This window comes from Felis catus, chromosome B2 (genome assembly GCF_018350175.1).
Source record: "Felis catus isolate Fca126 chromosome B2, F.catus_Fca126_mat1.0, whole genome shotgun sequence".
Classification (NCBI taxonomy): Eukaryota; Metazoa; Chordata; class Mammalia; order Carnivora; family Felidae; genus Felis; species Felis catus.
This window is the reverse complement of record NC_058372.1, coordinates 105,420,748-105,434,427: the sequence shown is the minus strand read 5'-3', so window position 1 is coordinate 105,434,427 and position 13,680 is coordinate 105,420,748.

Genomic DNA, 13,680 nt, shown 5'->3' with positions numbered 1-13,680 from the left:
AACTGAGACTAGGAATTCTGTTTTTTTCTGTGTGTGTGGTGTAGAAGATGAAACTTTGTATGCCTAGATCACTTGCAGAATGTCTTGTTAAGGCTCAGCCTAGCAATTAGGTGAAACTCCAATCTGGGAAAGAAATTTACTAATCAGTGTGCTTGATCCTAGCTGTTCTAGAAAACAGTTCTCAGAACAAGGAGTTTTATGCGTGTTTAATATATCAGCAAATCATAGAGAAGTGGGTCATAAAGATCAAAAGAAACATGAAAATTAAAAAGTTATAAAAACAGAAAGCAGATTAGAAGAAAATACTTATAGTGTGACAAAAATAAAGAAATTATCAGACTGTAAAGAGCTCCTACAAAAATATAAGATGAAACAAACATGAAAGTGAGCAAAAAAAAAAAAAGATCAGGCAATTCAGAAAAGAATAGTAAAAGGCAAATACATATATGAAAAATTGTTTAATTTCATTTGTAATTGGGAGAAATGCCAATAAAAAATAAAAAGATAAATTTTCCCATTGCTTGGAACATATTAAACATACACCCAGTGTTGGTTAGGGTGAGGGAAAACAGCAAAATGTATTATGAAGACCTTCTTTGGTCTAACTTTAAAAAGACACACCATCTCTAAAAGAAAGTCTTTAAATATGGGCTGGGTATTAGAAAGCATTAGGGGATTGCTGTTAATTTTTTTAGGCATGGAATAGTTTATAAATACGTAAAAAATTTTTCTTAATAGAGTCCCAAAATGAAGTAGTTATAGGTGAAATGACAAAGTAAGATTTGCTTTCAAAACCCTCCAGAATAAAAAATATGTGGGTGTGGGATAGATGAACCGGATTGATAAAATGTTAATAGTTGTTGGGAGGTGGATGTATGAGATTGCTAAGGCTACCATAGCAAATACCATGGATTGGGTGGTTTAAACAATAGAAATTTATTATCTTACAGTTCTGGAGCCTGGAAGTCCAGGATCACAGGGTCAGCAGATTTGGTTTCTCCTGGAACCTCTCTCTAGGCTTGCAGATGGCCATCTTACTGCTGTGTCTTCATAGGGTCGTTCTCTGTGCATGTACATCCTTGCTGTCTCTCTTGGGTGTCCAAATTCCCTCTTCCTACAAGTACACCAATCAGGTTGGATTAGGGCCCACCCTAGCGATCCCATTTTAACATAATCTCCTTTAAAAACCCTATCTCTAAATACAGTCACATTTTGAAATCCTGGGAATTAGGTGTTCAACGTATGAATTCTGGGGGATATGATCAGCCCATAACAACAGTGGATAATGGATATATATGGGTTTATTATAGTAATCTCTCTACTTTTGGTAGAGAACAGGTGAACATTTCCATAACAAATATTTTTTTAAAGGCATATTTGATTGTGTTGTTGAGAAAAAAAGAGGGAAACTTTTAAAAATAGAGAAAAACCTATTATCTAGTTACCTATCTACTACATCTAATATATCTATGCAATTGCATAAAAAATGGGTGGAATACTTTCTATTCAGCTATATGTTTACCATATGTTTTGTGTTCTCTCTCTATGTTGGACTGATAGTTTAATTTTTTAACACAGAATGAAAAATTTTTATCTTTTATTATAACTTAGTGGTTTCCTTTTTTTTTTTTAAGTTTATTTATTTTTGAGACAGAGAGAGAGCATGAAAGGCAGAGGGGCAGAGAGACAGGGAGACACAGAATCTGAAACAGGCTCCAGGCTCTGAGCCGTCAGCCCAGAGCCCAACGCGGGGCTCGAACTCAAGGACCGCGAGATCGTGACCTGAGCTGAAGTGGAACGCTTAACCGACTGAGCCACCCAGGCGCCCCTATAACTTAGTGGTTTCAAGATGATTTTTAAAAATTATAACTGGGATGCCTGGGTGGCTCAGTTGGTGAAGCAACTGACTTTGGTTCAGGTCATGATCTCGCAGTTTGTGAGTTTGAGCCTCTGTTGGGCTCTGTGCTGACAGCTCAGAGTCTGGAACCTGCTTCAGATTCTGTATCTCCCTCTCTCACTGCCCCTCCCCAGCTCACATTCTGTCTCTCTCTCACTCAAAATTAAATAAACATAAAACAATTTTTAAAAATACATAGCTGTTTTAGCTAAATATATAAAAATCTTCCAAACAATAAATGATCTTTTTATTACTTTATTTATTACTATATAATTTTAAAAAATATTCTTGCTTTTTAGAGTAGTTTTAGGTTCACAGCAAAACTGAGCTGAAGGCAGAGAGACTTTCCATATTCTACTGGCCCCACGTGCGTACACAGTCACCCCAATATCAAAATCCTGCCCCACAGTGGTATGTTTGTTACAGTCGACAAACTTACATTGACATGTCATTGTCACCCAAAGTCCCTAGTTTACATTAGAGTTAACATACTATGAGTTTTGGCAAATGTATAGTAACACATATCCACCATTACAGCATCATACAGGATATTTTCACTGCCCTAAAAATCCTCTCTGTTCCTCCTATTCATCCCTCCTTCCCCATCAACTCCTGGCAACCACTGAATATCTTGTAGTTGGAATCATACAAAAGGCTACCTAGTAGCCTTTTCAGAGTGTGTTCCTTCACTTTGTAATATGCATTTAAAGTTTCCTCCATGTCTTTTCTTGGCTTGATAGCTCATTTCTTTTTAGGACTGAATAATATTCCATTGTGTAGATGTACCACAGTTTATCTGTCCACCTACTGAAGGGCATCTTTGTTGCTTCCAAGTTTTGTTAATTATAAATAGCATTGCTGTAAACATCCATGTGCAGAGTTTTGTGTGGGAATAAATTTTCATCACCTTTGGGTAAATACCAATGAGTGTAATTGCTGGATCATATAGTGACAGTATGTTCAGTCTTGTAAGAAACTTCCAAAGTGACTGTATCATGTTGCATTCCATCATGACTGAGGGTTTCTGTTACTCCAAATTCTTGTCAGCATTTTGTGTTGGCCATTATTTTTTTTGTTTTTTCGCGTTTTTTTAAATTAATTTATTTATTTTGAGAGAAAGAGAGAGCATGGAGCAGGGAAGGGACAGAAAGAGATGGAGGGAGAGAGAATCCCAAGCAGGTTCCACACTGAGGGTTTCTGTTGCTCCAAATTCTTGTCAGTATTTGGTGTTGGCCATTCTTTTTTAGAGTTTTTTTTTTTTTTAAGTTTATTTATTTGTTTTGGGGGAGGGAGTGTATGAGTTGGGGAGGGACAGAGAGAGAGAGAGAGAGAGATTGAGATTGAACCCCAAGCAGGCTCCATACTGCCAGTGAAGAGCCTGAGGTGGGGCTCAATCCCACGTACAATGGGATCATGACCTGAACCAAAATCAAGCATTAGGATGCTTAGCCAACTGAGCCACCCAGGCACCTGGATTTTGGCCATTCTAATAGGTATGCAGTGATATCTCATTGTTGTTTTGTTTTGCATTTCCCTGATGACATATTCTGTAGAGCATCTTTTCATGTTGTTTTTTGCCATCTGTATAGCTTCTATGATGTGGTGTCTATTCGAATGTTTTGTCCATTTTTTAATTGGGTTGTTCATTTTCTCATTGTTGACTTTTATCTTTGCTTCTTTGTTTCTCTAGTGTTTTGGATCTTTTTGTCTCTGATTTTAGATCTTATTTTAATTCTTCTGATAATTACCCTTAATATTTGAATACATATTTTAAAAATGGATGTCTAACATTAATCTATATCTACATTTTCTCTATAAACAAACAATGTATATTAGCATAGCTTTACTTATGTATCTACATCACCAATCTTGTCTCATACTCTGCAGGCATTGGGATTTTTAGATTCAGTTTGTCTATCATTTTATTAAACAGTGTTTATCTACCATCATTTAAAGTAGATTATATGATTGATTTATGTCTTTGTTCACTACAATTTCTTCTTTGGATTTTGTGTAAGAAAAGGTTTGTGATGAATAAATATTCTCACATCTTACATATTTAAAATGATTTTTGCCCTTGCCCGTGATGCTAGTTTTGCTGGGTATAGAATTATAGGTTAAAAGTAATTTTCCTTTGGATCTTCAAAATATTACTCTATTGTCTTCTAACATCCATTATTACTTGTTTAGAAATCTCATATCAATTGGAATCTTTTTTATTTTTAAGTAATTTGCCCTCTATTTCTGGAAGCTTAGAATTTTTCTTTTTATCTTTGGTATTCAAAATTTCACAATGGTTTGTTTAGTTATAAATCTTTATTATTTATTTATTTATTTATTTATTTATTTATTTATTTATGGCTGGTATTGTGGGAAACTTTCAAACTGAAACTCATGCTTTTCTACAGTTCTTGGATATTTTCTTTGAATAATTCTGTATTTTCTTTCTTTTCTTTATGAAACATCTATCAATACAGGTATAGACAATAGGATCTATTTTGAACCTCTTATTTTTTTTCTATTTCTATATCCCTTTGTTTTTTGCATACTATTCTGGGATAATTACCCAATTTGATAGCCAGTTTACTGATTTACTTTTAATCTTTGATTGCTCTGCCAGTTAAGTTGTGTGTTGAGCATTTTTAAAAGGCAAAAAATCAGGTTTTCATTTTCAAGGTCTTTAGTAGTTTCTTTTTCAGAGGTGCCCTGTCTTTTCAAACTTCCAAGTACGTCAATAATACTTACTTTAAATTATTTTTTTTGTCCTAGTTTTTAGAAAGTGTAATTATTACAGTGTTTCTTCTTTAGATTATTAGACTTTTCTGCTCTCTTCAAACATTTGGTACTTTCTAGGTGTGTACTCAACTTTGTATTTGATAATTCTTATTCATGTGTTCATAGAGCCTAGTTCTGTGTAAAAAAAAAAAAAAGATTTGTGGGTGTGGTTAGATGTGGTATCAGATGTTTGTTTATATCTTCCCTGAGTAAGGGTTGCCTGTTCTTCTGGATGTAACTGCTAGTTGGAGTTTCACCCTACCTGTCTGAGCTAAGTTTCCATACTTACTTTTACTTGAAAATGAGTTTATTTAAAAAAAAATTTTTTTTTTCAACGTTTATTCATTTTTGGGACAGAGAGAGACAGAGCATGAACGGGGGAGGGGCAGAGAGAGAGGGAGACACAGAATCGGAAACAGGCTCCAGGCTCTGAGCCATCAGCCCAGAGCCTGACGCGGGGCTCGAACTCATGGACCGCGAGATCGTGACCTGGCTGAAGTCGGACGCTTAACCGACTGCGCCACCCAGGCGCCCCTGAAAATGAGTTTAAACTAATTTGACCTTGAAAACAATAAAAATAAATTTTAAAACATTAAAAATATTAAATAAATTTTAAAGCATTAAAATGCAATGTTGGTGTTTGACTGCAATGACTTCTTACTGCCCGATTCTGGACAATGCACCTTTCAGTTTATACTTCCCCAAAGTGGTCAGAGTGCAATTACTTCTTAGGAAACAGTGTGAAAACTGGGAATGGCCATCTGCTAGCAAAACCCTTTAGTCAGAATTATGTATTTACTTATGTGTATGTGTTTATTTACATTATATGTTGTGGTATATATTACCATATATATGTCTATATAAAACAAAATATGAACACTTGCACATGGCAGAAAAAAGAAGGTAGATTTGTCAGGAAATATTCTTATTTCTTATCATTCTTTGGTGTTGTTGGCCCAAGGAAAGTTCTTACTAATTCAAGTTTTATTCATCAAGAGAGGGACTAAATTTACTATACAGTTTGAACAAGCACTTCTCTGAAAGATCAACTCACTCAAGGATTTTAAGAACATTTAATATTCTTAATGAACATTAAGAATCAACTCACTCAAGGATTTTAAGAACATTTAACGTTCTTAATGAACGTTAAATGTTCTTAATGTAAGACATTCAGAGAACATTTTGAAAGCATAATTTGGGGAAGAAGATGATGAGACTAACATGGCACTGTAATTATTTTCCTTACCGAAAATCAGTAATAGATATGTAACTATTTCTATATGATTTATGTGGTGCTAATTTTAAACTGAGACAGTCAGGAACAAGCATAAACTCCTAGTCATTGCAGACATAGGTTTCCTTTAATATCATTTATTCTGGTTAATTTGAAGAAGGTCTGAAATTTATTACTATTGATACGCCTAACTAATAACTACGACAGCAGAGATGATCAAAGTCATTTTACAGCTAGAGGACTTGGGGCACAGACTGAAATATCCTTCTTATAAAACACATACAATTAATTAGAAAGGTCATCAGAAAAGTAACTTGGATTCTAGATGGATAGTTTTGTTATTCTCTGTACTAGATTGATTGATTTAGTCTTTTATTCACTTAACCACAAGCCACTCAACTGACTACCTGACATTTAACATTAAATACTCACTAGACGACACAGTTCTATACTTGTGTGATGGCTGCCACATTGCAAGTCATTATTAACTTCTTGAATAAGCAAAAAAAAAAATTACTAGAATTTAAAGCTTTGCTTTAGCATGCCTTGAAATGAATCATGTCATATAGTTGTTTTTTTTTTTTTTTCACAGAAATTTCCTTTCAAAGAGTAACGTTAAGGGGCACCTGGGTGGCTCAGGTGATTAAGCATCTGACTCTTAATGTCAGCTCAGGTCATGATGTCATGGTTGTGAGATTGAGCCCTGCATGGGGCTCTGTGCTAGGTGTGGAGACTGCTTAAGATGCTTTCCCTCGCCCTCTGCTCCTCATGCTATCTCTCTCAAAAATAAAAATAAATAATAAAAAAATTTAAAGAGTATCCTTAATTGAAACAGAGTTAAACATATTTTTGACTACAGGACTTTTCAGAGCCTTTACTGAATTCATGTCCATTGTTAATATCCTTGTGGAGATAGTATGTCAAATTTCTCAAACATATTTCATCAATAAGTACTTTTTCTCTCCCAGGGAACATCTTGTGCATTAATGTTCTCCCAAGGAACATACTTAGCATTGCTGGTTTATTTGAGAATTACTGTCTTGTTTCTGTTTTGTGTAACATGCTTTCTTTTTTCATCTTGGATACTCCAGTAATAAATTGTAAGGAGAATCAAGAACTTTCTTGTTAGTTTGTTTCTGTTAATACACTGTTCTCTAATTTATCTAATAAGTGCGACATGATACTAATCTATGGGTATCCAGTGTAGAGGTTGCTATGAAGGTAATATATCTCTAATTAGAAACAATGCTTGCTTTTTCCTCTGGTGGCCACATGAGGGAGCTAAAAAGAATCAAAGACTACTTTTTTTCCTTTAATAGGGAATTTTATACACTTTACCCATCAATGCGAATGATTTAATGGCAGTTACTACTTTTTTCATGTTCATTTACAAAATTACTATTAACAGTATTATCTGATGGAGAAGAAATGCATCATCTCTTCGTTGCCACAGAAATTCTGGTGGTGTGTGTGTGTGTGTGTGTGTGTGTGATCCTCTTATCATCAGTGGGCCAGATGGTATAAACGTTCAGAAGGAGGTCTGCACATTTATTTATCTGAGAATTGATAGGATTGTGTTTGTGTGTGTATGTGTGTGTATTCAGGAATAATAATAAAATTAGCTTTCTGATTCTAATTCCTAATGTGTGGACTACAACATCACCAGGACTCTTGAAAATAGAAGTGTGCCTTTTCCAAACACTCTTTCCTTGTCTTCTCTCCATAAACCAGAAATAAAAACAATCCTGTATTTTGTGTTCATCACGCCTTGCATAATCGTTTTTTTTAACACCTATGTATACCTTCCTAAAGATATATTTTGAAAAGCTTTTTTCTTATTATTAAACTTTATAAAATTGCTTACAATTAGACTTCTAAGCCTCTTTTTCTCCATACAACATTGTTTCTAAAGTTCATTGAAGTTTTTCATGGAGCTGTAGTTCACTTATTTTCATGGCTACGTAACATTCCTTTCTAGTGGGGGGGCGCTGTGCCACAAATTATTCACTCACTGTGTTTATGTATACTTGGGTTTTCGTTTCATTTTTATTCTTAGGAAGACTATGTACATTTTCACATCGTGTCTCATGGTATAAATTCAAAGGAATTGCTTTTGGATAGCCTGAATTCCTTGCAATAGAGTCTGTACATGTTTGTATTAAAAAGATAATCCCAATTTTATTTCAAATGAATAAATTCCTGTTGCTCTATACTCTTACCAACAATTTTTTCATAATTTTTAATTTTTACCAATCGGTGGGTTTTAAATGATATATTATTTAGGTCTTATGTATGTTTCTTTAATTTCTATTGAGATTGAAAATATTTTATATGCTTATTGGGCATTTTTTGTATGTGTACGAAATGCCAGTTTTATGATCTTTGTTCGTTTTTCTTTTGGAGTGCTTGTGTTCTCCTTATTGGATTTTAAAGACAGTTTTTATATTCCAGATATGAATTTTTATTGGTTATATGCATATGTGCCTTCTCATTCTCTGTATGGTATGTTTAAATAAAAGGATCTTAAGTTTAATTTTGAATTGATCAAACCATTTTCTTGATGGTTGCACTTTGGGTGCCCTGTTTAAAAATCATTCTTTTTAAAACAATTTTTTTTATTGTTTGAGAGAGAGAGAGAGAGAGAGCATGAGTAGAAGAAGGGCAGAGAGAGAGGGAGACACAGAATCGGAAGCAGGCTCCAGGCTCCAAGCTGTCAGCACAGAGCCCGACGCAGGGCTCAAACTCACCAGCTGTGAGATCATGACCTGACCTGAAGTCAGATACTTAACAGAGCCACCCAGGGGCCCCTACAAATCATTCTTTATATGGAGCTCATCAAGATAAGATATTCTCCTATATATTCTTCTAAATGTTTAAGTATTTTGACTTTCACATTTTTTATTATCTTTTAAAATCTGGAATTGATTTTTGTGTAGAAGATGAGGAAAGGATCCCCTTTGATTCTTCTATTGCTAATCAATTGTAAAAGCCTCACTGACTGATAAGCCCATTCTTTCTAATAACCAACTCCCTTCCTTAAATTCTTATTAATTCTGATAATTTGGTTATTTTGGAGTTTTATGGATTGTTAACCTGAATATTATGATATTTCTGTTTCTTCTTTTCCAATAATAACACTTTTTTTTGCTCTTCTTATCTTCACATATGTCACACATTATCTCTGGTACCGTATTAAATACAAGCAACCATGTCAATTGTCTTGTCTCATTCCTTATTTTAAAAACATTTCCAATATTTCACTATTAAATTAATTTGGGTTTTGGAGGTTAACTCTTTGCCAGGTTAAAGTATTTCCTTTCTGTTCCCTGTCTGGCTAGAATTTTTACCAAGAGTGGGTGTTGAATTTTTTGATATCCATCCTGTGTATCTATTAAGATGATCATAGATTGACTCCCTTTAATCAGTCAATTAATATAATAAATTACACCAATGCATTTGCTAGATTTTGTATACTAATATTCTAAATATTTTATTTGGGATTTTGCATTCAGGTTTATGAATGACCTGGGAAAGTAATTTTTTTTTCTTGTGCTTTACTTGTCTATTTTTTGTTTTGTTTTTGCTGTTTTGTTTTGTTTTGTTTTGTTTTGTATCAAACTATGCTAGCCACTTGGAATGAGTAGGGATGTATTTCTTCTGCTGCTGTTTTCTGGAAGAAGCTGTATAAAGTTAAAATTGTTCATTCCTTGAAAGTTTGATAAAACTTGCCTGTAAGTTGCCTACGCATTTGATAGAATCTGATGTTTTCTTTGTAGAATAACTTTCAAGGTGATACAATTTCTTTAATAAGACTTTCTTTTTTTTAATGTTTATTTATTTTTGAGAGAAAGAGACAGACAGACAGAACGCAAGTGGGGGAGGGGCAAAGAGAGATGGAGACACAGAATCTGAAGCAAGCTCCAGGCTCTGAGCTGTCAGCACAGAGCCCCATGCGGGGCTCGAACTCAGGAGCTGTGAGGTCATGACCTGAGCCACAAAGTCAGACGCTGAACGCATGAGCCACCCAGATGCCTAATAGGGCTTACTTTTAAAGATTACACACACTTACCTGTTTCTTTTGGGGTCGATTTTGATTTTTTAAATAGGAATTTAACCATTTTGTGATAGTTTTCAAATTTACAGGAATGAATTTGTAGAATTTTCTTTTCTTTTAAATCGCTACTATATCTGTGGCTACGTTTTGTTTTATAACTTGTATTTTTTTTAATTGTTTTTTTCAACGTTTATTTATTTTTGGAACAGAGAGAGACAGAGCATGAACGGGGGAGGGGCAGAGAGACAGGGAGACACAGAATCGGAAACAGGCTCCAGGCTCTGAGCCATCAGCCCAGAGCCCGACGCGGGGCTCGAACTCCCGGACCGCGAGATCGTGACCTGGCTGAAGTCGGACGCTTAACCGACTGCACCACCCAGGCGCCCCTATAACTTGTATTTTTGATACTAGTAATTTTGATTTCTCTCTCGACCAAACTTGCCAGAAATTTGTCAGTTTTATTAGCCTTTTCAAACACCCAACATTTGGTTTTATTTGTCCTGTCTTGTACTTTTGTTTCCTTTCTACAAAACAACACTGTTTTGTCAACATTTCTGAGCACACAACTTAGAGAGTAAAATAGTTTAAAATTTTAATTTTTACAAATTGGGTGTCCTGCCTCCTCTTTCCCATTTCCTCTTTCCCAGATGCAACGACTTCCATTTCTTCTGGCTGATTATTTTGACTCTTACTGCCAAGACTCCCAATGACATGTTCTTACTGCTACTTACTAATTTTTCCATTTTAGTCATTGTTTTTTGAACTCTGCGTTAGGTTAAACCTCTTGTTTCTTATCACCATGTATCTTCTTTCATAGTAAAAAATCACAGTCACAGTTTTACCTTTCGTTACATCATTATTTTATTAATATTTGTTTTCCCTTTTAGAAGCCTCCTGTGGTCACAAACCTTGCTTCCTTTTGGTTTCCATAGATTCTCCAATGTCTAGAACAAGGTGGACACTCAATGATTTGTTGAGTGAGTGATTGAATAAATGAACGGCATCAATGTGGAAAGAAGAACTATAAAGAATTGAAAGAGAAGGGCTTCTTTGGGAGATAACTTGAACAGAATGAAGCAAATACTTGTTCTACCAGCTCATCTGTGGCCAGATTATAGTTACCTAAGAATATGAATATCTGTTTGATACAGGTCAGTATTGGTACCTTTTTCCATGTTTCTTTTATTTCCTTTTTGTTTGTCTTACGTTCATAATAAAGACAATTAGAAAGTGTTCTGTTTCTACTGAACTGAAGTTAAAGAAATATGGAGATGAATTTCAGCCCATTGGCTTAGATGACAGTGATGGTGAGGAATTTGTCCTGGAAAGCTGGGTTACAACTTAAGTGCCACAGAAGCAAATGAGTAGAGAAGCGTAATGCATCGGTGGTCCCTTGTGGTTTCTAGGTTTTTTTTTTTTTTTTAATGTACTTATCTAAATTTATAAAGCTATATAAATTTTTCAACAGGCACACAATAGTAAAGAGCATAGTATAATGAACTCCTTCTGTGTATCAACATTTTCATTTTTCCAGTCTTGTTTACTTATTCCCATTGCATTATTCAAAGTTCTCCAGAGAAGAACTAAGAACACATTGATATACATTTATTACTTATTTTATTTATAAATATACTTATTTATTATTTATTATATAATAGATTTATTATAAGGAATTGGCTCATATAATTATGGAGGCTGAGAAGTACCAAGATCTGCAGACTGCAAGGTGGAGACCTAGAAAACTTGGTGCGGTTCTAGTTCAAGCGCAAAGGCCTAAGAACCAGGAGAACTGACGGTATGTTGGCAGGCCCAAGAGCCAAGAAATGTTGATGTTTCAGTTAGGGTCCAAAGGCAGGAAAAAACTTACGTTTGGACTCTAGTAGTCAGGCTGGTGAAGTTCCCTGTAACTCAGATCTTCAGTTGATTGGATAAAGCCCACCCGCACTTTAGGAAGGACAATCTGCTTGACTCAGTCTGCTAAAATGTTAATCTCATCAAAAAACACCTTCAGAAACACACACCTAGGATAGCATTTGGCCAAATCTCTGGGTACCCTGTGGTACCCAGATCAGGTCATGATCTCGCGGCTCATGAGTTCGAGCCCCACATTAGGTTCTCACTGCTGTCAGCATGATCCCACCTCAGAAGTTCTTTCTCCCTCTCTCTTGCACTTTCTCAAAAATAAAACATTAAAGAAAATTTCTAAAAACTGCATACGTTAATGTTCAGTCTTTGTGCTGTAAAGTTCTGTGGGTTTTGACAAATGCATACTGTCATGTATCTATAATTACAGTATCATATGGAACAGTTGCACTGCCTAGAAGTCACCCCTCTTCTCATAGTCAACCTGACCTCCCTCCCACCGCACCTCTGGCAATCACTGATGTTTTCATTTTTGCCCTTTTCAGAACATCATGTAGTTGGAATCGTATAGTATATAGCCTTGCCGATGCTTCTTTCAATTTATCAATATGCATTTAAGGTTCATGTATGTCTTTTTTACTTGTTGATAGCTAATGTCTTTTTTAACACTGTAGCATAATTTGTTTATGCATTCATCCATTGAAGGACATCTCGGTAGCCTACAGTTTTGGGGGATTATGAATAAAGCTATTATAAATATTTATGTGCAGGACTTTGTGAGGATGTATGTTTTCAAATCAAGTGGGGAAATATCCAGGAGCACAACTGCTGGATTGTTATGGTAAGACTATGTTTACCTTTGCAAGAAACTACCAAACTGTCTTCCAAAATGGCTGTCCTATAATTTTGCATCCACGATAGTACTGAATAAGAGTCCCAGTTGTTTAAGATCCTTGCTAGCATTTGGTAGGGCCAGTTTTATTATTATTATTATTATTATAGTCATTTTTTTAAAAATTTTTTTTAATGTTTATTTATTTTTGAGACAGAGAGAGACAGAGCATGAACGGGGGAGAGTCAGAGAGAGGGACACACAGAATCTGAAACAGGTTCCAGGCTCCGAGCTGTCAGCACAGAACCCAACACAGGGCTCGAACTCACGGACCACGAGATCATGACCTGAGCTGAAGTCGGCCGCTTAACCGACTGAGCCACCCAGGCGCCCCTATAGTCATTTTTAATAGGCATGTAGTGGTACCTGAATATTGTCCTAAAATAACTTTAAAATGGTGAGCTAAATCAAATAACCATTTGTATTAGTTGATTAGCTGATTTGGATTAGCCAATGTAGCTGATTAACATTTGATTGTTTTTAAAATGACTGAATTTTTAAAAATGCCCTACTTATATTATTTTGGAGATGTATACATATCTCACATGTTTAATGAAATATAAACATTCATGATAATTATAGTAGGGAGAAGAATACCATTCTTCTATATAAATGTATTTAGATTACTTGCCTCTTATAAAATACACAATTATTGCAGGGATTGATTTTTAATTTTCTTATATGGTATGCTGATAGTTTAGTTTATTTAAGAGAGGCTTAAATTATTATTTTTCATTTTTATATTAAAAAGTTTAACTTATTTTCAAAGATCAAACTCATGGGGGAGGAAGCCAACATATTTACATATTTTCTCAAAAAGGAAGTGAAATCACACAATAATTAGGGGATAGAAGAATGCAGATAAATGGAAGAGCCTGTGTACCCCATTATTTATTAAATGTTTTCTGAATGATGAATGGGTTCATTCATTCAATTCAGCAAATATTTTTCGAGCTATTCCTATG